Here is a 22,714-nt window from a genome sequence, read left to right on the forward strand (position 1 = left end):
TGCATTTACCTGAATAAAAGGTACTAGATTGGAGGTTTGTCTTATGGGAACTCATAAATACAGCTGCAGGAGGGCAAAAAATTAAAACTTGATTGTCAGGAAAGGTATTTGAACCCAAGTCTACAGGACACATGCAACCTGCATTGAGCACCTTAGACCCTCTAACCACACCGACAACACACTACTGCTACTACAACTCAGAAAATATCATGAGTCTTTGCCTGCACAGGACACTTGTGCTGAAAAAAAATCACACAAACTGTGATGCAATGTAGCCGAAATAGCTCAGTTGGGAGAGCGTTAGACTGAAGATCTAAAGGTCCCTGGTTCGATCCCGGGTTTCGGCATGATATCTTATTGTTAGAAAAAACTTAGTAAAATAAAGCCAAATTCAGACTACACCCGGAAGTCGGCAAGATAAACTGATTCTCAATACAGAAACGTCCTGATTGAACCAGACAAAATAGAGACATGGATTTAACACAATACCTCTGGTCACATCAAATATTTCAAGACTGCAAGAAAAGAGGACATACAGTCAACTTAAAAGAGACAAACATTTCTTAATGAATATATATCAAAGAAAATATAGGACACATATAGAGTAGATAATTTACCTGAATAAAAGGTACTAGATTGGAGATTTATCTCATGGGAAGTCATAAATACAGCTGCATTTACCTGAATAAAAGGTACTAGATTGGAGGTTTGTCTTATGGGAACTCATAAATACAGCTGCAGGAGGGTAAAAAATTCAAACTTGATTGTCAGGAAAGGTATTTGAACCCAAGTCTACAGGACACATGCAACCTGCATGGAGCGCCTTAGACCCTCTAACCACACCGACAACACACTACTGCTACTACAACTCAGAAAATATCATGAGTCTTTGCCTGCACAGGACACTTGTGCTGAAAAAAAATCACACAAACTGTGATGCAATGTAGCCGAAATAGCTCAGTTGGGAGAGCGTTAGACTGAAGATCTAAAGGTCCCTGGTTCGATCCCGGGTTTTGGCATGATATCTTATTGTTAGAAAAAACTTAGTAAAATAAAGCCAAATTCAGACTACACCTGGAACTCGGCAAGATAAACTGATTCTCAATACAGAAACGTCCTGATTGAACCAGACAAAATAGAGACATGGATTTTACACAATACCTCTGGTCACATCAAATATTTCAAGACTGCAAGAAAAGAGGACATACAGTCAACTTAAAAGAGACAAACATTTCTTAATGAATATATATCAAAGAAAATATAGGACACATATAGAGTAGATAATTTACCTGAATAAAAGGTACTAGATTGGAGATTTATCTCATGGGAAGTCATAAATACAGCTGCATTTACCTGAATAAAAGGTACTAGATTGGAGGTTTGTCTTATGGGAACTCATAAATACAGCTGCAGGAGGGCAAAAAATTCAAAAATGATTGTCAGGAAAGGTATTTGAACCCAAGTCTACAAGACACATGCAACCTGCATGGAGCACCTTAGACCCTCTAACCACACCGACAACACACCACTGCCACTACGACTCCGAAAATATCATGAGTCTTTGCCTGCACAGGACACTTCTGCTGAAAAAAAATCACACCAACTGTGATGCAAAGTAGCCGAAATAGCTCAGTTGGGAGAGTGTTAGACTGAAGCTCTAAAGGTCCCTGGTTCGATCCTGGGTTTCGGCATGATATCTTATTGTTAGAAAAAACTTAGTAAAATAAAGCCAAATTCAGACTACACCCGGAACTCGGCAAGATAAACTGATTCTCAATACAGAAACGTCCTGATTGAACCAGACAAAATAGAGACATGGATTTAACACAATACCTCTGGTCACATCAAATATTTCAAGACTGCAAGAAAAGAGGACATACAGTCAACTTAAAAGAGACAAACATTTCTTAATGAATATATATCAAAGAAAATATAGGACACATATAGAGTAGATAATTTACCTGAATAAAAGGTACTAGATTGGAGATTTATCTCATGGGAAGTCATAAATACAGCTGCATTTACCTGAATTAAATCTACTAGATTGGAGGTTTGTCTTATGGGAACTCATAAATACAGCTGCAGGAGGGCAAAAAATTCAAACTTGATTGTCAGGAAAGGTATTTGAACCCAAGTCTACAGGACACATGCAACCTGCATGGAGCGCCTTAGACCCTCTAACCACACCAACAACACACTACTGCTACTACAACTCAGAAAATATCATGAGTCTTTGCCTGCACAGGACACTTGTGCTGAAAAAAAATCACACAAACTGTGATGCAATGTAGCCAAAATAGCTCAGTTGGGAGAGCGTTAGACTGAAGATCTAAAGGTCCCTGGTTCGATCCTGGGTTTCGGCATGATATCTTATTGTTAGAAAAAAATTAGTAAAATAAAGCCAAATTCAGACTACACCTGGAACTCGGCAAGATAAACTGATTCTCAATACAGAAACGTCCTGATTGAACCAGACAAAATAGAGACATGGATTTAACACAATACCTCTGGTCACATCAAATATTTCAAGACTGCAAGAAAAGAGGACATACAGTCAACTTAAAAGAGACAAACATTTCTTAATGAATATATATCAAAGAAAATATAGGACACATATAGAGTAGATAATTTACCTGAATAAAAGGTACTAGATTGGAGATTTATCTCATGGGAAGTCATAAATACAGCTGCATTTACCTGAATAAAAGGTACTAGATTGGAGGTTTGTCTTATGGGAACTCATAAATACAGCTGCAGGAGGGCAAAAAATTCAAAAATGATTGTCAGGAAAGGTATTTGAACGCAAGTCTACAAGACACATGCAACCTGCATGGAGCACCTTAGACCCTCTAACCACACCGACAACACACCACTGCTACTACGACTCCGAAAATATCATGAGTCTTTGCCTGCACAGGACACTTGTGCTGAAAAAAAAATCACACAAACTGTGATGCATTGTAGCTGAAATAGCTCAGTTGGGAGAGCGTTAGACTGAAGATCTAAAGGTCCCTGGTTCGATCCCGGGTTTCGGCATGATATCTTATTGTTAGAAAAAACTTAGTAAAATAAAGCCAAATTCAGACTACACCCGGAAGTCGGCAAGATAAACTGATTCTCAATACAGAAACGTCCTGATTGAACCAGACAAAATAGAGACATGGATTTAACACAATACCTCTGGTCACATCAAATATTTCAAGACTGCAAGAAAAGAGGACATACAGTCAACTTAAAAGAGACAAACATTTCTTAATGAATATATATCAAAGAAAATATAGGACACATATAGAGTAGATAATTTACCTGAATAAAAGGTACTAGATTGGAGATTTATCTCATGGGAAGTCATAAATACAGCTGCATTTACCTGAATAAAAGGTACTAGATTGGAGGTTTGTCTTATGGGAACTCATAAATACAGCTGCAGGAGGGCAAAAAATTCAAACTTGATTGTCAGGAAAGGTATTTGAACCCAAGTCTACAGGACACATGCAACCTGCATGGAGCGCCTTAGACCCTCTAACCACACCGACAACACACTACTGCTACTACAACTCAGAAAATATCATGAGTCTTTGCCTGCACAGGACACTTGTGCTGAAAAAAAATCACACAAACTGTGATGCAATGTAGCCGAAATAGCTCAGTTGGGAGAGCGTTAGACTGAAGATCTAAAGGTCCCTGGTTCGATCCCGGGTTTCGGCATGATATCTTATTGTTAGAAAAAACTTAGTAAAATAAAGCCAAATTCAGACTACACCTGGAACTCGGCAAGATAAACTGATTCTCAATACAGAAACGTCCTGATTGAACCAGACAAAATAGAGACATGGATTTTACACAATACCTCTGGTCACATCAAATATTTCAAGACTGCAAGAAAAGAGGACATACAGTCAACTTAAAAGAGACAAACATTTCTTAATGAATATATATCAAAGAAAATATAGGACACATATAGAGTAGATAATTTACCTGAATAAAAGGTACTAGATTGGAGATTTATCTCATGGGAAGTCATAAATACAGCTGCATTTACCTGAATAAAAGGTACTAGATTGGAGGTTTGTCTTATGGGAACTCATAAATACAGCTGCAGGAGGGCAAAAAATTCAAAAATGATTGTCAGGAAAGGTATTTGAACCCAAGTCTACAAGACACATGCAACCTGCATGGAGCACCTTAGACCCTCTAACCACACCGACAACACACCACTGCTACTACGACTCCGAAAATATCATGAGTCTTTGCCTGCACAGGACACTTGTGCTGAAAAAAAAATCACACAAACTGTGATGCAATGTAGCCGAAATAGCTCAGTTGGGAGAGCGTTAGACTGAAGATTTAAAGGTCCCTGGTTCGATCCCGGGTTTCGGCATGATATCTTATTGTTAGAAAAAACTTAGTAAAATAAAGCCAAATTCAGACTACACCCGGAACTCGGCAAGATAAACTGATTCTCAATACAGAAACGTCCTGATTGAACCAGACAAAATAGAGACATGGATTTAACACAATACCTCTGGTCACATCAAATATTTCAAGACTGCAAGAAAAGAGGACATACAGTCAACTTAAAAGAGACAAACATTTCTTAATGAATATATATCAAAGAAAATATAGGACACATATAGAGTAGATAATTTACCTGAATAAAAGGTACTAGATTGGAGATTTATCTCATGGGAAGTCATAAATACAGCTGCATTTACCTGAATAAAAGGTACTAGATTGGAGGTTTGTCTTATGGGAACTCATAAATACAGCTGCAGGAGGGCAAAAAATTCAAAAATGATTGTCAGGAAAGGTATTTGAACCCAAGTCTACAAGACACATGCAACCTGCATGGAGCACCTTAGACCCTCTAACCACACCGACAACACACCACTGCTACTACGACTCAGAAAATATCATGAGTCTTTGCCTGCACAGGACACTTCTGCTGAAAAAAAAATCACACCAACTGTGATGCAATGTAGCTGAAATAGCTCAGTTGGGAGAGCGTTAGACTGAAGATCTAAAGGTCCCTGGTTCGATCCCGGGTTTCGGCATGATATCTTATTGTTGGAAAAAACTTAGTAAAATAAAGCCAAATTCAGACTACACCTGGAACTCGGCAAGATAAACTGATTCTCAATACAGAGACGTCCTGATTGAACCAGACAAAATAGAGACATGGATTTTACACAATACCTCTGGTCACATCAAATATTTCAAGACTGCAAGAAAAGAGGACATACAGTCAACTTAAAAGAGACAAACATTTTTTAATGAATATATATCAAAGAAAATATAGGACACATATAGAGTAGATAATTTACCTGAATAAAAGGTACTAGATTGGAGATTTATCTCATGGGAAGTCATAAATACAGCTGCATTTACCTGAATAAAAGGTACTAGATTGGAGGTTTGTCTTATGGGAACTCATAAATACAGCTGCAGGAGGGCAAAAAATTCAAAAATGATTGTCAGGAAAGATATTTGAACCCAAGTCTACAAGACCCATGCAACCTGCATGGAGCGCCTTAGACCCTCTAACCACACCGACAACACACCACTGCTACTACGACTCCGAAAATATCATGAGTCTTTGCCTGCACAGGACACTTCTGCTGAAAAAAAAATCACACCAACTGTGATGCAATGTAGCCGAAATAGCTCAGTTGGGAGAGCGTTAGACTGAAGATCTAAAGGTCCCTGGTTCGATCCCGGGTTTCGGCATGATATCTTATTGTTAGAAAAAACTTAGTAAAATAAAGCCAAATTCAGACTACACCTGGAACTCGGCAAGATAAACTGATTCTCAATACAGAAACGTCCTGATTGAACCAGACAAAATAGAGACATGGATTTTACACAATACCTCTGGTTACATCAAATATTTCAAGACTGCAAGAAAAGAGGACATACAGTCAACTTAAAAGAGACAAACATTTCTTAATGAATATATATCAAAGAAAATATAGGACACATATAGAGTAGATAATTTACCTGAATAAAAGGTACTAGATTGGAGATTTATCTCATGGGAAGTCATAAATACAGCTGCATTTACCTGAATAAAAGGTACTAGATTGGAGGTTTGTCTTATGGGAACTCATAAATACAGCTGCAGGAGGGCAAAAAATTCAAAAATGATTGTCAGGAAAGGTATTTGAACCCAAGTCTACAAGACACATGCAACCTGCATGGAGCACCTTAGACCCTCTAACCACACCGACAACACACCACTGCTACTACGACTCAGAAAATATCATGAGTCTTTGCCTGCACAGGACACTTCTGCTGAAAAAAAAATCACACCAACTGTGATGCAATGTAGCTGAAATAGCTCAGTTGGGAGAGCGTTAGACTGAAGATCTAAAGGTCCCTGGTTCGATCCCGGGTTTCGGCATGATATCTTATTGTTAGAAAAAACTTAGTAAAATAAAGCCAAATTCAGACTACACCTGGAACTCGGCAAGATAAACTGATTCTCAATACAGAGACGTCCTGATTGAACCAGACAAAATAGAGACATGGATTTTACACAATACCTCTGGTCACATCAAATATTTCAAGACTGCAAGAAAAGAGGACATACAGTCAACTTAAAAGAGACAAACATTTCTTAATGAATATATATCAAAGAAAATATAGGACACATATAGAGTAGATAATTTACCTGAATAAAAGGTACTAGATTGGAGATTTATCTCATGGGAAGTCATAAATACAGCTGCATTTACCTGAATAAAAGGTACTAGATTGGAGGTTTGTCTTATGGGAACTCATAAATACAGCTGCAGGAGGGCAAAAAATTCAAAAATGATTGTCAGGAAAGATATTTGAACCCAAGTCTACAAGACCCATGCAACCTGCATGGAGCGCCTTAGACCCTCTAACCACACCGACAACACACCACTGCTACTACGACTCCGAAAATATCATGAGTCTTTGCCTGCACAGGACACTTCTGCTGAAAAAAAAATCACACCAACTGTGATGCAATGTAGCCGAAATAGCTCAGTTGGGAGAGCGTTAGACTGAAGATCTAAAGGTCCCTGGTTCGATCCTGGGTTTCGGCATGATATCTTATTGTTAGAAAAAACTTAGTAAAATAAAGCCAAATTCAGACTACACCCGGAACTCGGCAAGATAAACTGATTCTCAATACAGAAACGTCCTGATTGAACCAGACAAAATAGAGACATGGATTTAACACAATACCTCTGGTCACATCAAATATTTCAAGACTGCAAGAAAAGAGGACATACAGTCAACTTAAAAGAGACAAACATTTCTTAATGAATATATATCAAAGAAAATATAGGACACATATAGAGTAGATAATTTACCTGAATAAAAGGTACTAGATTGGAGATTTATCTCATGGGAAGTCATAAATACAGCTGCATTTACCTGAATTAAATCTACTAGATTGGAGGTTTGTCTTATGGGAACTCATAAATACAGCTGCAGGAGGGCAAAAAATTCAAACTTGATTGTCAGGAAAGGTATTTGAACCCAAGTTTACAGGACACATGCAACCTGCATGGAGCGCCTTAGACCCTCTAACCACACCAACAACACACTACTGCTACTACAACTCAGAAAATATCATGAGTCTTTGCCTGCACAGGACACTTGTGCTGAAAAAAAATCACACAAACTGTGATGCAATGTAGCCAAAATAGCTCAGTTGGGAGAGCGTTAGACTGAACATCTAAAGGTCCCTGGTTCGATCCCGGGTTTCGGCATGATATCTTATTGTTAGAAAAAAATTAGTAAAATAAAGCCAAATTCAGACTACACCTGGAACTCGGCAAGATAAACTGATTCTCAATACAGAAACGTCCTGATTGAACCAGACAAAATAGAGACATGGATTTTACACAATACCTCTGGTCACATCAAATATTTCAAGACTGCAAGAAAAGAGGACATACAGTCAACTTAAAAGAGACAAACATTTCTTAATGAATATATATCAAAGAAAATATAGGACACATATAGAGTAGATAATTTACCTGAATAAAAGGTACTAGATTGGAGATTTATCTCATGGGAAGTCATAAATACAGCTGCATTTACCTGAATAAAAGGTACTAGATTGGAGGTTTGTCTTATGGGAACTCATAAATACAGCTGCAGGAGGGCAAAAAATTCAAAAATGATTGTCAGGAAAGGTATTTGAACCCAAGTCTACAAGACACATGCAACCTGCATGGAGCGCCTTAGAGCCTCTAACCACACCGACAACACACCACTGCTACTACGACTCCGAAAATATCATGAGTCTTTGCCTGCACAGGACACTTCTGCTGAAAAAAAAATCACACCAACTGTGATGCAATGTAGCCGAAATAGCTCAGTTGGGAGAGCGTTAGACTGAAGATCTAAAGGTCCCTGGTTCGATCCCGGGTTTCGGCATGATATCTTATTGTTAGAAAAAACTTAGTAAAATAAAGCCAAATTCAGACTACACCCGGAACTCGGCAAGATAAACTGATTCTCAATACAGAAACGTCCTGATTGAACCAGACAAAATAGAGACATGGATTTAACACAATACCTCTGGTCACATCAAATATTTCAAGACTGCAAGAAAAGAGGACATACAGTCAACTTAAAAGAGACAAACATTTCTTAATGAATATATATCAAAGAAAATATAGGACACATATAGAGTAGATAATTTACCTGAATAAAAGGTACTAGATTGGAGATTTATCTCATGGGAAGTCATAAATACAGCTGCATTTACCTGAATTAAATCTACTAGATTGGAGGTTTGTCTTATGGGAACTCATAAATACAGCTGCAGGAGGGCAAAAAATTCAAACTTGATTGTCAGGAAAGGTATTTGAACCCAAGTCTACAGGACACATGCAACCTGCATGGAGCGCCTTAGACCCTCTAACCACACCAACAACACACTACTGCTACTACAACTCAGAAAATATCATGAGTCTTTGCCTGCACAGGACACTTGTGCTGAAAAAAAATCACACAAACTGTGATGCAATGTAGCCGAAATAGCTCGGTTGGGAGAGCGTTAGACTGAAGATCTAAAGGTCCCTGGTTCGATCCCGGGTTTCGGCATGATATCTTATTGTTAGAAAAAACTTAGTAAAATAAAGCCAAATTCAGACTACACCTGGAACTCGGCAAGATAAACTGATTCTCAATACAGAAACGTCCTGATTGAACCAGACAAAATAGAGACATGGATTTTACACAATACCTCTGGTTACATCAAATATTTCAAGACTGCAAGAAAAGAGGACATACAGTCAACTTAAAAGAGACAAACATTTCTTAATGAATATATATCAAAGAAAATATAGTAAAACATATAGAGTAGATAATTTACCTGAATAAAAGGTACTAGATTGGAGATTTATCTCATGGGAAGTCATAAATACAGCTGCATTTACCTGAATAAAAGGTACTAGATTGGAGGTTTGTCTTATGGGAACTCATAAATACAGCTGCAGGAGGGCAAAAAATTCAAAAAAGATTGTCAGGAAAGGTATTTGAACCCAAGTCTACAAGACACATGTAACCTGCATGGAGCACCTTAGACCCTCTAACCACACCGACAACACACCACTGCTACTACGACTCAGAAAATATCATGAGTCTTTGCCTGCACAGGACACTTGTGCTGAAAAAAAAATCACACAAACTATGATGCAATGTAGCCGAAATAGCTCAGTTGGGAGAGCGTTAGACTGAAGATCTAAAGGTCCCTGGTTCGATCCTGGGTTTCAGCATGATATCTTATTGTTAGAAAAAACTTAGTAAAATAAAGCCAAATTCAGACTACACCCGGAACTCGGCAAGATAAACTGATTCTCAATACAGAAACGTCCTGATTGAACCAGACAAAATAGAGACATGGATTTAACACAATACCTCTGGTCACATCAAATATTTCAAGACTGCAAGAAAAGAGGACATACAGTCAACTTAAAAGAGACAAACATTTCTTAATGAATATATATCAAAGAAAATATAGGACACATATAGAGTAGATAATTTACCTGAATAAAAGGTACTAGATTGGAGATTTATCTCATGGGAAGTCATAAATACAGCTGCATTTACCTGAATAAAATCTACTAGATTGGAGGTTTGTCTTATGGGAACTCATAAATACAGCTGCAGGAGGGCAAAAAATTCAAACTTGATTGTCAGGAAAGGTATTTGAACCCAAGTCTACAGGACACATGCAACCTGCATGGAGCGCCTTAGACCCTCTAACCACACCAACAACACACTACTGCTACTACAACTCAGAAAATATCATGAGTCTTTGCCTGCACAGGACACTTGTGCTGAAAAAAAATCACACAAACTGTGATGCAATGTAGCCAAAATAGCTCAGTTGGGAGAGCGTTAGACTGAACATCTAAAGGTCCCTGGTTCGATCCCGGGTTTCGGCATGATATCTTATTGTTAGAAAAAAATTAGTAAAATAAAGCCAAATTCAGACTACACCCGGAACTCGGCAAGATAAACTGATTCTCAATACAGAAACGTCCTGATTGAACCAGACAAAATAGAGACATGGATTTAACGCAATACCTCTGGTCACATCAAATATTTCAAGACTGCAAGAAAAGAGGACATACAGTCAACTTAAAAGAGACAAACATTTCTTAATGAATATATATCAAAGAAAATATAGGACACATATAGAGTAGATAATTTACCTGAATAAAAGGTACTAGATTGGAGATTTATCTCATGGGAAGTCATAAATACAGCTGCATTTACCTGAATTAAATCTACTAGATTGGAGGTTTGTCTTATGGGAACTCATAAATACAGCTGCAGGAGGGCAAAAAATTCAAACTTGATTGTCAGGAAAGGTATTTGAACCCAAGTCTACAGGACACATGCAACCTGCATGGAGCGCCTTAGACCCTCTAACCACACCAACAACACACTACTGCTACTACAACTCAGAAAATATCATGAGTCTTTGCCTGCACAGGACACTTGTGCTGAAAAAAAATCACACAAACTGTGATGCAATGTAGCCGAAATAGCTCGGTTGGGAGAGCGTTAGACTGAAGATCTAAAGGTCCCTGGTTCGATCCCGGGTTTCGGCATGATATCTTATTGTTAGAAAAAACTTAGTAAAATAAAGCCAAATTCAGACTACACCTGGAACTCGGCAAGATAAACTGATTCTCAATACAGAAACGTCCTGATTGAACCAGACAAAATAGAGACATGGATTTTACACAATACCTCTGGTTACATCAAATATTTCAAGACTGCAAGAAAAGAGGACATACAGTCAACTTAAAAGAGACAAACATTTCTTAATGAATATATATCAAAGAAAATATAGTAAAACATATAGAGTAGATAATTTACCTGAATAAAAGGTACTAGATTGGAGATTTATCTCATGGGAAGTCATAAATACAGCTGCATTTACCTGAATAAAAGGTACTAGATTGGAGGTTTGTCTTATGGGAACTCATAAATACAGCTGCAGGAGGGCAAAAAATTCAAAAAAGATTGTCAGGAAAGGTATTTGAACCCAAGTCTACAAGACACATGTAACCTGCATGGAGCACCTTAGACCCTCTAACCACACCGACAACACACCACTGCTACTACGACTCAGAAAATATCATGAGTCTTTGCCTGCACAGGACACTTGTGCTGAAAAAAAAATCACACAAACTATGATGCAATGTAGCCGAAATAGCTCAGTTGGGAGAGCGTTAGACTGAAGATCTAAAGGTCCCTGGTTCGATCCCGGGTTTCAGCATGATATCTTATTGTTAGAAAAAACTTAGTAAAATAAAGCCAAATTCAGACTACACCCGGAACTCGGCAAGATAAACTGATTCTCAATACAGAAACGTCCTGATTGAACCAGACAAAATAGAGACATGGATTTAACACAATACCTCTGGTCACATCAAATATTTCAAGACTGCAAGAAAAGAGGACATACAGTCAACTTAAAAGAGACAAACATTTCTTAATGAATATATATCAAAGAAAATATAGGACACATATAGAGTAGATAATTTACCTGAATAAAAGGTACTAGATTGGAGATTTATCTCATGGGAAGTCATAAATACAGCTGCATTTACCTGAATAAAAGGTACTAGATTGGAGGTTTGTCTTATGGGAACTCATAAATACAGCTGCAGGAGGGCAAAAAATTCAAAAATGATTGTCAGGAAAGGTATTTGAACGCAAGTCTACAAGACACATGCAACCTGCATGGAGCACCTTAGACCCTCTAACCACACCGACAACACACCACTGCTACTACGACTCCGAAAATATCATGAGTCTTTGCCTGCACAGGACACTTCTGCTGAAAAAAAAATCACACCAACTGTGATGCATTGTAGCTGAAATAGCTCAGTTGGGAGAGCGTTAGACTGAAGATCTAAAGGTCCCTGGTTCGATCCTGGGTTTCAGCATGATATCTTATTGTTAGAAAAAACTTAGTAAAATAAAGCCAAATTCAGACTACACCCGGAAGTCGGCAAGATAAACTGATTCTCAATACAGAAACGTCCTGATTGAACCAGACAAAATAGAGACATGGATTTAACACAATACCTCTGGTCACATCAAATATTTCAAGACTGCAAGAAAAGAGGACATACAGTCAACTTAAAAGAGACAAACATTTCTTAATGAATATATATCAAAGAAAATATAGGACACATATAGAGTAGATAATTTACCTGAATAAAAGGTACTAGATTGGAGATTTATCTCATCGGAAGTCATAAATACAGCTGCATTTACCTGAATAAAAGGTACTAGATTGGAGGTTTGTCTTATGGGAACTCATAAATACAGCTGCAGGAGGGCAAAAAATTCAAACTTGATTGTCAGGAAAGGTATTTGAACCCAAGTCTACAGGACACATGCAACCTGCATGGAGCGCCTTAGACCCTCTAACCACACCGACAACACACTACTGCTACTACAACTCAGAAAATATCATGAGTCTTTGCCTGCACAGGACACTTGTGCTGAAAAAAAATCACACAAACTGTGATGCAATGTAGCCGAAATAGCTCAGTTGGGAGAGCGTTAGACTGAAGATCTAAAGGTCCCTGGTTCGATCCCGGGTTTCGGCATGATATCTTATTGTTAGAAAAAACTTAGTAAAATAAAGCCAAATTCAGACTACACCTGGAACTCGGCAAGATAAACTGATTCTCAATACAGAAACGTCCTGATTGAACCAGACAAAATAGAGACATGGATTTTACACAATACCTCTGGTCACATCAAATATTTCAAGACTGCAAGAAAAGAGGACATACAGTCAACTTAAAAGAGACAAACATTTCTTAATGAATATATATCAAAGAAAATATAGGACACATATAGAGTAGATAATTTACCTGAATAAAAGGTACTAGATTGGAGATTTATCTCATGGGAAGTCATAAATACAGCTGCATTTACCTGAATAAAAGGTACTAGATTGGAGGTTTGTCTTATGGGAACTCATAAATACAGCTGCAGGAGGGCAAAAAATTCAAAAATGATTGTCAGGAAAGGTATTTGAACCCAAGTCTACAAGACACATGCAACCTGCATGGAGCACCTTAGACCCTCTAACCACACCGACAACACACCACTGCTACTACGACTCCGAAAATATCATGAGTCTTTGCCTGCACAGGACACTTGTGCTGAAAAAAAAATCACACAAACTGTGATGCAATGTAGCCGAAATAGCTCAGTTGGGAGAGCGTTAGACTGAAGATTTAAAGGTCCCTGGTTCGATCCCGGGTTTCGGCATGATATCTTATTGTTAGAAAAAACTTAGTAAAATAAAGCCAAATTCAGACTACACCCGGAACTCGGCAAGATAAACTGATTCTCAATACAGAAACGTCCTGATTGAACCAGACAAAATAGAGACATGGATTTAACACAATACCTCTGGTCACATCAAATATTTCAAGACTGCAAGAAAAGAGGACATACAGTCAACTTAAAAGAGACAAACATTTCTTAATGAATATATATCAAAGAAAATATAGGACACATATAGAGTAGATAATTTACCTGAATAAAAGGTACTAGATTGGAGATTTATCTCATGGGAAGTCATAAATACAGCTGCATTTACCTGAATAAAAGGTACTAGATTGGAGGTTTGTCTTATGGGAACTCATAAATACAGCTGCAGGAGGGCAAAAAATTCAAAAATGATTGTCAGGAAAGGTATTTGAACCCAAGTCTACAAGACACATGCAACCTGCATGGAGCACCTTAGACCCTCTAACCACACCGACAACACACCACTGCTACTACGACTCAGAAAATATCATGAGTCTTTGCCTGCACAGGACACTTCTGCTGAAAAAAAAATCACACCAACTGTGATGCAATGTAGCTGAAATAGCTCAGTTGGGAGAGCGTTAGACTGAAGATCTAAAGGTCCCTGGTTCGATCCCGGGTTTCGGCATGATATCTTATTGTTAGAAAAAACTTAGTAAAATAAAGCCAAATTCAGACTACACCTGGAACTCGGCAAGATAAACTGATTCTCAATACAGAGACGTCCTGATTGAACCAGACAAAATAGAGACATGGATTTTACACAATACCTCTGGTCACATCAAATATTTCAAGACTGCAAGAAAAGAGGACATACAGTCAACTTAAAAGAGACAAACATTTTTTAATGAATATATATCAAAGAAAATATAGGACACATATAGAGTAGATAATTTACCTGAATAAAAGGTACTAGATTGGAGATTTATCTCATGGGAAGTCATAAATACAGCTGCATTTACCTGAATAAAAGGTACTAGATTGGAGGTTTGTCTTATGGGAACTCATAAATACAGCTGCAGGAGGGCAAAAAATTCAAAAATGATTGTCAGGAAAGATATTTGAACCCAAGTCTACAAGACCCATGCAACCTGCATGGAGCGCCTTAGACCCTCTAACCACACCGACAACACACCACTGCTACTACGACTCCGAAAATATCATGAGTCTTTGCCTGCACAGGACACTTCTGCTGAAAAAAAAATCACACCAACTGTGATGCAATGTAGCCGAAATAGCTCAGTTGGGAGAGCGTTAGACTGAAGATCTAAAGGTCCCTGGTTCGATCCCGGGTTTCGGCATGATATCTTATTGTTAGAAAAAACTTAGTAAAATAAAGCCAAATTCAGACTACACCTGGAACTCGGCAAGATAAACTGATTCTCAATACAGAAACGTCCTGATTGAACCAGACAAAATAGAGACATGGATTTTACACAATACCTCTGGTTACATCAAATATTTCAAGACTGCAAGAAAAGAGGACATACAGTCAACTTAAAAGAGACAAACATTTCTTAATGAATATATATCAAAGAAAATATAGGACACATATAGAGTAGATAATTTACCTGAATAAAAGGTACTAGATTGGAGATTTATCTCATGGGAAGTCATAAATACAGCTGCATTTACCTGAATAAAAGGTACTAGATTGGAGGTTTGTCTTATGGGAACTCATAAATACAGCTGCAGGAGGGCAAAAAATTCAAAAATGATTGTCAGGAAAGGTATTTGAACCCAAGTCTACAAGACACATGCAACCTGCATGGAGCACCTTAGACCCTCTAACCACACCGACAACACACCACTGCTACTACGACTCAGAAAATATCATGAGTCTTTGCCTGCACAGGACACTTCTGCTGAAAAAAAAATCACACCAACTGTGATGCAATGTAGCTGAAATAGCTCAGTTGGGAGAGCGTTAGACTGAAGATCTAAAGGTCCCTGGTTCGATCCTGGGTTTCGGCATGATATCTTATTGTTAGAAAAAACTTAGTAAAATAAAGCCAAATTCAGACTACACCTGGAACTCGGCAAGATAAACTGATTCTCAATACAGAGACGTCCTGATTGAACCAGACAAAATAGAGACATGGATTTTACACAATACCTCTGGTCACATCAAATATTTCAAGACTGCAAGAAAAGAGGACATACAGTCAACTTAAAAGAGACAAACATTTCTTAATGAATATATATCAAAGAAAATATAGGACACATATAGAGTAGATAATTTACCTGAATAAAAGGTACTAGATTGGAGATTTATCTCATGGGAAGTCATAAATACAGCTGCATTTACCTGAATAAAAGGTACTAGATTGGAGGTTTGTCTTATGGGAACTCATAAATACAGCTGCAGGAGGGCAAAAAATTCAAAAATGATTGTCAGGAAAGATATTTGAACCCAAGTCTACAAGACCCATGCAACCTGCATGGAGCGCCTTAGACCCTCTAACCACACCGACAACACACCACTGCTACTACGACTCCGAAAATATCATGAGTCTTTGCCTGCACAGGACACTTCTGCTGAAAAAAAAATCACACCAACTGTGATGCAATGTAGCCGAAATAGCTCAGTTGGGAGAGCGTTAGACTGAAGATCTAAAGGTCCCTGGTTCGATCCCGGGTTTCGGCATGATATCTTATTGTTAGAAAAAACTTAGTAAAATAAAGCCAAATTCAGACTACACCTGGAACTCGGCAAGATAAACTGATTCTCAATACAGAAACGTCCTGATTGAACCAGACAAAATAGAGACATGGATTTTACACAATACCTCTGGTTACATCAAATATTTCAAGACTGCAAGAAAAGAGGACATACAGTCAACTTAAAAGAGACAAACATTTCTTAATGAATATATATCAAAGAAAATATAGGACACATATAGAGTAGATAATTTACCTGAATAAAAGGTACTAGATTGGAGATTTATCTCATGGGAAGTCATAAATACAGCTGCATTTACCTGAATAAAAGGTACTAGATTGGAGGTTTGTCTTATGGGAACTCATAAATACAGCTGCAGGAGGGCAAAAAATTCAAAAATGATTGTCAGGAAAGGTATTTGAACCCAAGTCTACAAGACACATGCAACCTGCATGGAGCACCTTAGACCCTCTAACCACACCGACAACACACCACTGCTACTACGACTCAGAAAATATCATGAGTCTTTGCCTGCACAGGACACTTCTGCTGAAAAAAAAATCACACCAACTGTGATGCAATGTAGCTGAAATAGCTCAGTTGGGAGAGCGTTAGACTGAAGATCTAAAGGTCCCTGGTTCGATCCCGGGTTTCGGCATGATATCTTATTGTTAGAAAAAACTTAGTAAAATAAAGCCAAATTCAGACTACACCTGGAACTCGGCAAGATAAACTGATTCTCAATACAGAGACGTCCTGATTGAACCAGACAAAATAGAGACATGGATTTTACACAATACCTCTGGTCACATCAAATATTTCAAGACTGCAAGAAAAGAGGACATACAGTCAACTTAAAAGAGACAAACATTTCTTAATGAATATATATCAAAGAAAATATAGGACACATATAGAGTAGATAATTTACCTGAATAAAAGGTACTAGATTGGAGATTTATCTCATGGGAAGTCATAAATACAGCTGCATTTACCTGAATAAAAGGTACTAGATTGGAGGTTTGTCTTATGGGAACTCATAAATACAGCTGCAGGAGGGCAAAAAATTCAAAAATGATTGTCAGGAAAGATATTTGAACCCAAGTCTACAAGACCCATGCAACCTGCATGGAGCGCCTTAGACCCTCTAACCACACCGACAACACACCACTGCTACTACGACTCCGAAAATATCATGAGTCTTTGCCTGCACAGGACACTTCTGCTGAAAAAAAAATCACACCAACTGTGATGCAATGTAGCCGAAATAGCTCAGTTGGGAGAGCGTTAGACTGAAGATCTAAAGGTCCCTGGTTCGATCCTGGGTTTCGGCATGATATCTTATTGTTAGAAAAAACTTAGTAAAATAAAGCCAAATTCAGACTACACCCGGAACTCGGCAAGATAAACTGATTCTCAATACAGAAACGTCCTGATTGAACCAGACAAAATAGAGACATGGATTTAACACAATACCTCTGGTCACATCAAATATTTCAAGACTGCAAGAAAAGAGGACATACAGTCAACTTAAAAGAGACAAACATTTCTTAATGAATATATATCAAAGAAAATATAGGACACATATAGAGTAGATAATTTACCTGAATAAAAGGTACTAGATTGGAGATTTATCTCATGGGAAGTCATAAATACAGCTGCATTTACCTGAATTAAATCTACTAGATTGGAGGTTTGTCTTATGGGAACTCATAAATACAGCTGCAGGAGGGCAAAAAATTCAAACTTGATTGTCAGGAAAGGTATTTGAACCCAAGTTTACAGGACACATGCAACCTGCATGGAGCGCCTTAGACCCTCTAACCACACCAACAACACACTACTGCTACTACAACTCAGAAAATATCATGAGTCTTTGCCTGCACAGGACACTTGTGCTGAAAAAAAATCACACAAACTGTGATGCAATGTAGCCAAAATAGCTCAGTTGGGAGAGCGTTAGACTGAACATCTAAAGGTCCCTGGTTCGATCCCGGGTTTCGGCATGATATCTTATTGTTAGAAAAAAATTAGTAAAATAAAGCCAAATTCAGACTACACCTGGAACTCGGCAAGATAAACTGATTCTCAATACAGAAACGTCCTGATTGAACCAGACAAAATAGAGACATGGATTTTACACAATACCTCTGGTCACATCAAATATTTCAAGACTGCAAGAAAAGAGGACATACAGTCAACTTAAAAGAGACAAACATTTCTTAATGAATATATATCAAAGAAAATATAGGACACATATAGAGTAGATAATTTACCTGAATAAAAGGTACTAGATTGGAGATTTATCTCATGGGAAGTCATAAATACAGCTGCATTTACCTGAATAAAAGGTACTAGATTGGAGGTTTGTCTTATGGGAACTCATAAATACAGCTGCAGGAGGGCAAAAAATTCAAAAATGATTGTCAGGAAAGGTATTTGAACCCAAGTCTACAAGACACATGCAACCTGCATGGAGCGCCTTAGAGCCTCTAACCACACCGACAACACACCACTGCTACTACGACTCCGAAAATATCATGAGTCTTTGCCTGCACAGGACACTTCTGCTGAAAAAAAAATCACACCAACTGTGATGCAATGTAGCCGAAATAGCTCAGTTGGGAGAGCGTTAGACTGAAGATCTAAAGGTCCCTGGTTCGATCCCGGGTTTCGGCATGATATCTTATTGTTAGAAAAAACTTAGTAAAATAAAGCCAAATTCAGACTACACCCGGAACTCGGCAAGATAAACTGATTCTCAATACAGAAACGTCCTGATTGAACCAGACAAAATAGAGACATGGATTTAACACAATACCTCTGGTCACATCAAATATTTCAAGACTGCAAGAAAAGAGGACATACAGTCAACTTAAAAGAGACAAACATTTCTTAATGAATATATATCAAAGAAAATATAGGACACATATAGAGTAGATAATTTACCTGAATAAAAGGTACTAGATTGGAGATTTATCTCATGGGAAGTCATAAATACAGCTGCATTTACCTGAATTAAATCTACTAGATTGGAGGTTTGTCTTATGGGAACTCATAAATACAGCTGCAGGAGGGCAAAAAATTCAAACTTGATTGTCAGGAAAGGTATTTGAACCCAAGTCTACAGGACACATGCAACCTGCATGGAGCGCCTTAGACCCTCTAACCACACCAACAACACACTACTGCTACTACAACTCAGAAAATATCATGAGTCTTTGCCTGCACAGGACACTTGTGCTGAAAAAAAATCACACAAACTGTGATGCAATGTAGCCGAAATAGCTCGGTTGGGAGAGCGTTAGACTGAAGATCTAAAGGTCCCTGGTTCGATCCCGGGTTTCGGCATGATATCTTATTGTTAGAAAAAACTTAGTAAAATAAAGCCAAATTCAGACTACACCTGGAACTCGGCAAGATAAACTGATTCTCAATACAGAAACGTCCTGATTGAACCAGACAAAATAGAGACATGGATTTTACACAATACCTCTGGTTACATCAAATATTTCAAGACTGCAAGAAAAGAGGACATACAGTCAACTTAAAAGAGACAAACATTTCTTAATGAATATATATCAAAGAAAATATAGTAAAACATATAGAGTAGATAATTTACCTGAATAAAAGGTACTAGATTGGAGATTTATCTCATGGGAAGTCATAAATACAGCTGCATTTACCTGAATAAAAGGTACTAGATTGGAGGTTTGTCTTATGGGAACTCATAAATACAGCTGCAGGAGGGCAAAAAATTCAAAAAAGATTGTCAGGAAAGGTATTTGAACCCAAGTCTACAAGACACATGTAACCTGCATGGAGCACCTTAGACCCTCTAACCACACCGACAACACACCACTGCTACTACGACTCAGAAAATATCATGAGTCTTTGCCTGCACAGGACACTTGTGCTGAAAAAAAAATCACACAAACTATGATGCAATGTAGCCGAAATAGCTCAGTTGGGAGAGCGTTAGACTGAAGATCTAAAGGTCCCTGGTTCGATCCTGGGTTTCAGCATGATATCTTATTGTTAGAAAAAACTTAGTAAAATAAAGCCAAATTCAGACTACACCCGGAACTCGGCAAGATAAACTGATTCTCAATACAGAAACGTCCTGATTGAACCAGACAAAATAGAGACATGGATTTAACACAATACCTCTGGTCACATCAAATATTTCAAGACTGCAAGAAAAGAGGACATACAGTCAACTTAAAAGAGACAAACATTTCTTAATGAATATATATCAAAGAAAATATAGGACACATATAGAGTAGATAATTTACCTGAATAAAAGGTACTAGATTGGAGATTTATCTCATGGGAAGTCATAAATACAGCTGCATTTACCTGAATAAAATCTACTAGATTGGAGGTTTGTCTTATGGGAACTCATAAATACAGCTGCAGGAGGGCAAAAAATTCAAACTTGATTGTCAGGAAAGGTATTTGAACCCAAGTCTACAGGACACATGCAACCTGCATGGAGCGCCTTAGACCCTCTAACCACACCAACAACACACTACTGCTACTACAACTCAGAAAATATCATGAGTCTTTGCCTGCACAGGACACTTGTGCTGAAAAAAAATCACACAAACTGTGATGCAATGTAGCCAAAATAGCTCAGTTGGGAGAGCGTTAGACTGAACATCTAAAGGTCCCTGGTTCGATCCCGGGTTTCGGCATGATATCTTATTGTTAGAAAAAAATTAGTAAAATAAAGCCAAATTCAGACTACACCCGGAACTCGGCAAGATAAACTGATTCTCAATACAGAAACGTCCTGATTGAACCAGACAAAATAGAGACATGGATTTAACGCAATACCTCTGGTCACATCAAATATTTCAAGACTGCAAGAAAAGAGGACATACAGTCAACTTAAAAGAGACAAACATTTCTTAATGAATATATATCAAAGAAAATATAGGACACATATAGAGTAGATAATTTACCTGAATAAAAGGTACTAGATTGGAGATTTATCTCATGGGAAGTCATAAATACAGCTGCATTTACCTGAATTAAATCTACTAGATTGGAGGTTTGTCTTATGGGAACTCATAAATACAGCTGCAGGAGGGCAAAAAATTCAAACTTGATTGTCAGGAAAGGTATTTGAACCCAAGTCTACAGGACACATGCAACCTGCATGGAGCGCCTTAGACCCTCTAACCACACCAACAACACACTACTGCTACTACAACTCAGAAAATATCATGAGTCTTTGCCTGCACAGGACACTTGTGCTGAAAAAAAATCACACAAACTGTGATGCAATGTAGCCGAAATAGCTCGGTTGGGAGAGCGTTAGACTGAAGATCTAAAGGTCCCTGGTTCGATCCCGGGTTTCGGCATGATATCTTATTGTTAGAAAAAACTTAGTAAAATAAAGCCAAATTCAGACTACACCTGGAACTCGGCAAGATAAACTGATTCTCAATACAGAAACGTCCTGATTGAACCAGACAAAATAGAGACATGGATTTTACACAATACCTCTGGTTACATCAAATATTTCAAGACTGCAAGAAAAGAGGACATACAGTCAACTTAAAAGAGACAAACATTTCTTAATGAATATATATCAAAGAAAATATAGTAAAACATATAGAGTAGATAATTTACCTGAATAAAAGGTACTAGATTGGAGATTTATCTCATGGGAAGTCATAAATACAGCTGCATTTACCTGAATAAAAGGTACTAGATTGGAGGTTTGTCTTATGGGAACTCATAAATACAGCTGCAGGAGGGCAAAAAATTCAAAAAAGATTGTCAGGAAAGGTATTTGAACCCAAGTCTACAAGACACATGTAACCTGCATGGAGCACCTTAGACCCTCTAACCACACCGACAACACACCACTGCTACTACGACTCAGAAAATATCATGAGTCTTTGCCTGCACAGGACACTTGTGCTGAAAAAAAAATCACACAAACTATGATGCAATGTAGCCGAAATAGCTCAGTTGGGAGAGCGTTAGACTGAAGATCTAAAGGTCCCTGGTTCGATCCCGGGTTTCAGCATGATATCTTATTGTTAGAAAAAACTTAGTAAAATAAAGCCAAATTCAGACTACACCCGGAACTCGGCAAGATAAACTGATTCTCAATACAGAAACGTCCTGATTGAACCAGACAAAATAGAGACATGGATTTAACACAATACCTCTGGTCACATCAAATATTTCAAG

At 37.9% G+C, this 22,714-nt stretch overlaps 34 non-coding genes across 34 annotated transcripts; all 34 read left to right on the forward strand.

Annotated features, from left to right (window-relative positions):
* Positions 1 to 274: 274 nt before the first annotated feature.
* Positions 275 to 347, forward strand: TRNAF-GAA (transfer RNA phenylalanine (anticodon GAA)). The gene has a single exon. It is a non-coding gene; the product is annotated as a tRNA-Phe (tRNA).
* A 599-nt stretch (positions 348 to 946) lies between these two features.
* Positions 947 to 1,019, forward strand: TRNAF-GAA (transfer RNA phenylalanine (anticodon GAA)). Its single transcript has one exon. It is a non-coding gene; the product is annotated as a tRNA-Phe (tRNA).
* A 599-nt stretch (positions 1,020 to 1,618) lies between these two features.
* TRNAF-GAA (transfer RNA phenylalanine (anticodon GAA)) lies at positions 1,619 to 1,691 on the forward strand. Its single transcript has one exon. It is a non-coding gene; the product is annotated as a tRNA-Phe (tRNA).
* Positions 1,692 to 2,290: 599 nt separating this feature from the next.
* TRNAF-GAA (transfer RNA phenylalanine (anticodon GAA)) lies at positions 2,291 to 2,363 on the forward strand. Its single transcript has one exon. It is a non-coding gene; the product is annotated as a tRNA-Phe (tRNA).
* Positions 2,364 to 2,963: 600 nt separating this feature from the next.
* TRNAF-GAA (transfer RNA phenylalanine (anticodon GAA)) lies at positions 2,964 to 3,036 on the forward strand. Its single transcript has one exon. It is a non-coding gene; the product is annotated as a tRNA-Phe (tRNA).
* A 599-nt stretch (positions 3,037 to 3,635) lies between these two features.
* Positions 3,636 to 3,708, forward strand: TRNAF-GAA (transfer RNA phenylalanine (anticodon GAA)). The gene has a single exon. It is a non-coding gene; the product is annotated as a tRNA-Phe (tRNA).
* Positions 3,709 to 4,308: 600 nt separating this feature from the next.
* TRNAF-GAA (transfer RNA phenylalanine (anticodon GAA)) lies at positions 4,309 to 4,381 on the forward strand. Its single transcript has one exon. It is a non-coding gene; the product is annotated as a tRNA-Phe (tRNA).
* Positions 4,382 to 4,981: 600 nt separating this feature from the next.
* On the forward strand, positions 4,982 to 5,054 carry TRNAF-GAA (transfer RNA phenylalanine (anticodon GAA)). The gene has a single exon. It is a non-coding gene; the product is annotated as a tRNA-Phe (tRNA).
* Positions 5,055 to 5,654: 600 nt separating this feature from the next.
* TRNAF-GAA (transfer RNA phenylalanine (anticodon GAA)) lies at positions 5,655 to 5,727 on the forward strand. The gene has a single exon. It is a non-coding gene; the product is annotated as a tRNA-Phe (tRNA).
* Positions 5,728 to 6,327: 600 nt separating this feature from the next.
* Positions 6,328 to 6,400, forward strand: TRNAF-GAA (transfer RNA phenylalanine (anticodon GAA)). Its single transcript has one exon. It is a non-coding gene; the product is annotated as a tRNA-Phe (tRNA).
* A 600-nt stretch (positions 6,401 to 7,000) lies between these two features.
* On the forward strand, positions 7,001 to 7,073 carry TRNAF-GAA (transfer RNA phenylalanine (anticodon GAA)). Its single transcript has one exon. It is a non-coding gene; the product is annotated as a tRNA-Phe (tRNA).
* Positions 7,074 to 7,672: 599 nt separating this feature from the next.
* TRNAF-GAA (transfer RNA phenylalanine (anticodon GAA)) lies at positions 7,673 to 7,745 on the forward strand. The gene has a single exon. It is a non-coding gene; the product is annotated as a tRNA-Phe (tRNA).
* Positions 7,746 to 8,345: 600 nt separating this feature from the next.
* TRNAF-GAA (transfer RNA phenylalanine (anticodon GAA)) lies at positions 8,346 to 8,418 on the forward strand. Its single transcript has one exon. It is a non-coding gene; the product is annotated as a tRNA-Phe (tRNA).
* A 599-nt stretch (positions 8,419 to 9,017) lies between these two features.
* On the forward strand, positions 9,018 to 9,090 carry TRNAF-GAA (transfer RNA phenylalanine (anticodon GAA)). The gene has a single exon. It is a non-coding gene; the product is annotated as a tRNA-Phe (tRNA).
* Positions 9,091 to 9,691: 601 nt separating this feature from the next.
* TRNAF-GAA (transfer RNA phenylalanine (anticodon GAA)) lies at positions 9,692 to 9,764 on the forward strand. The gene has a single exon. It is a non-coding gene; the product is annotated as a tRNA-Phe (tRNA).
* A 599-nt stretch (positions 9,765 to 10,363) lies between these two features.
* Positions 10,364 to 10,436, forward strand: TRNAF-GAA (transfer RNA phenylalanine (anticodon GAA)). Its single transcript has one exon. It is a non-coding gene; the product is annotated as a tRNA-Phe (tRNA).
* Positions 10,437 to 11,035: 599 nt separating this feature from the next.
* On the forward strand, positions 11,036 to 11,108 carry TRNAF-GAA (transfer RNA phenylalanine (anticodon GAA)). Its single transcript has one exon. It is a non-coding gene; the product is annotated as a tRNA-Phe (tRNA).
* A 601-nt stretch (positions 11,109 to 11,709) lies between these two features.
* On the forward strand, positions 11,710 to 11,782 carry TRNAF-GAA (transfer RNA phenylalanine (anticodon GAA)). Its single transcript has one exon. It is a non-coding gene; the product is annotated as a tRNA-Phe (tRNA).
* Positions 11,783 to 12,382: 600 nt separating this feature from the next.
* Positions 12,383 to 12,455, forward strand: TRNAF-GAA (transfer RNA phenylalanine (anticodon GAA)). Its single transcript has one exon. It is a non-coding gene; the product is annotated as a tRNA-Phe (tRNA).
* Positions 12,456 to 13,054: 599 nt separating this feature from the next.
* On the forward strand, positions 13,055 to 13,127 carry TRNAF-GAA (transfer RNA phenylalanine (anticodon GAA)). Its single transcript has one exon. It is a non-coding gene; the product is annotated as a tRNA-Phe (tRNA).
* Positions 13,128 to 13,727: 600 nt separating this feature from the next.
* TRNAF-GAA (transfer RNA phenylalanine (anticodon GAA)) lies at positions 13,728 to 13,800 on the forward strand. Its single transcript has one exon. It is a non-coding gene; the product is annotated as a tRNA-Phe (tRNA).
* Positions 13,801 to 14,400: 600 nt separating this feature from the next.
* On the forward strand, positions 14,401 to 14,473 carry TRNAF-GAA (transfer RNA phenylalanine (anticodon GAA)). Its single transcript has one exon. It is a non-coding gene; the product is annotated as a tRNA-Phe (tRNA).
* Positions 14,474 to 15,073: 600 nt separating this feature from the next.
* On the forward strand, positions 15,074 to 15,146 carry TRNAF-GAA (transfer RNA phenylalanine (anticodon GAA)). The gene has a single exon. It is a non-coding gene; the product is annotated as a tRNA-Phe (tRNA).
* Positions 15,147 to 15,746: 600 nt separating this feature from the next.
* Positions 15,747 to 15,819, forward strand: TRNAF-GAA (transfer RNA phenylalanine (anticodon GAA)). Its single transcript has one exon. It is a non-coding gene; the product is annotated as a tRNA-Phe (tRNA).
* A 600-nt stretch (positions 15,820 to 16,419) lies between these two features.
* On the forward strand, positions 16,420 to 16,492 carry TRNAF-GAA (transfer RNA phenylalanine (anticodon GAA)). The gene has a single exon. It is a non-coding gene; the product is annotated as a tRNA-Phe (tRNA).
* A 600-nt stretch (positions 16,493 to 17,092) lies between these two features.
* Positions 17,093 to 17,165, forward strand: TRNAF-GAA (transfer RNA phenylalanine (anticodon GAA)). Its single transcript has one exon. It is a non-coding gene; the product is annotated as a tRNA-Phe (tRNA).
* Positions 17,166 to 17,765: 600 nt separating this feature from the next.
* TRNAF-GAA (transfer RNA phenylalanine (anticodon GAA)) lies at positions 17,766 to 17,838 on the forward strand. The gene has a single exon. It is a non-coding gene; the product is annotated as a tRNA-Phe (tRNA).
* Positions 17,839 to 18,437: 599 nt separating this feature from the next.
* On the forward strand, positions 18,438 to 18,510 carry TRNAF-GAA (transfer RNA phenylalanine (anticodon GAA)). The gene has a single exon. It is a non-coding gene; the product is annotated as a tRNA-Phe (tRNA).
* Positions 18,511 to 19,110: 600 nt separating this feature from the next.
* Positions 19,111 to 19,183, forward strand: TRNAF-GAA (transfer RNA phenylalanine (anticodon GAA)). The gene has a single exon. It is a non-coding gene; the product is annotated as a tRNA-Phe (tRNA).
* Positions 19,184 to 19,782: 599 nt separating this feature from the next.
* Positions 19,783 to 19,855, forward strand: TRNAF-GAA (transfer RNA phenylalanine (anticodon GAA)). Its single transcript has one exon. It is a non-coding gene; the product is annotated as a tRNA-Phe (tRNA).
* Positions 19,856 to 20,456: 601 nt separating this feature from the next.
* Positions 20,457 to 20,529, forward strand: TRNAF-GAA (transfer RNA phenylalanine (anticodon GAA)). Its single transcript has one exon. It is a non-coding gene; the product is annotated as a tRNA-Phe (tRNA).
* Positions 20,530 to 21,128: 599 nt separating this feature from the next.
* On the forward strand, positions 21,129 to 21,201 carry TRNAF-GAA (transfer RNA phenylalanine (anticodon GAA)). The gene has a single exon. It is a non-coding gene; the product is annotated as a tRNA-Phe (tRNA).
* Positions 21,202 to 21,800: 599 nt separating this feature from the next.
* On the forward strand, positions 21,801 to 21,873 carry TRNAF-GAA (transfer RNA phenylalanine (anticodon GAA)). Its single transcript has one exon. It is a non-coding gene; the product is annotated as a tRNA-Phe (tRNA).
* A 601-nt stretch (positions 21,874 to 22,474) lies between these two features.
* TRNAF-GAA (transfer RNA phenylalanine (anticodon GAA)) lies at positions 22,475 to 22,547 on the forward strand. The gene has a single exon. It is a non-coding gene; the product is annotated as a tRNA-Phe (tRNA).
* The last annotated feature ends 167 nt before the right edge of the window (positions 22,548 to 22,714 follow it).

Source organism: Hyperolius riggenbachi, chromosome 6 (genome assembly GCF_040937935.1).
Source record: "Hyperolius riggenbachi isolate aHypRig1 chromosome 6, aHypRig1.pri, whole genome shotgun sequence".
Classification (NCBI taxonomy): domain Eukaryota; kingdom Metazoa; phylum Chordata; class Amphibia; order Anura; family Hyperoliidae; genus Hyperolius; species Hyperolius riggenbachi.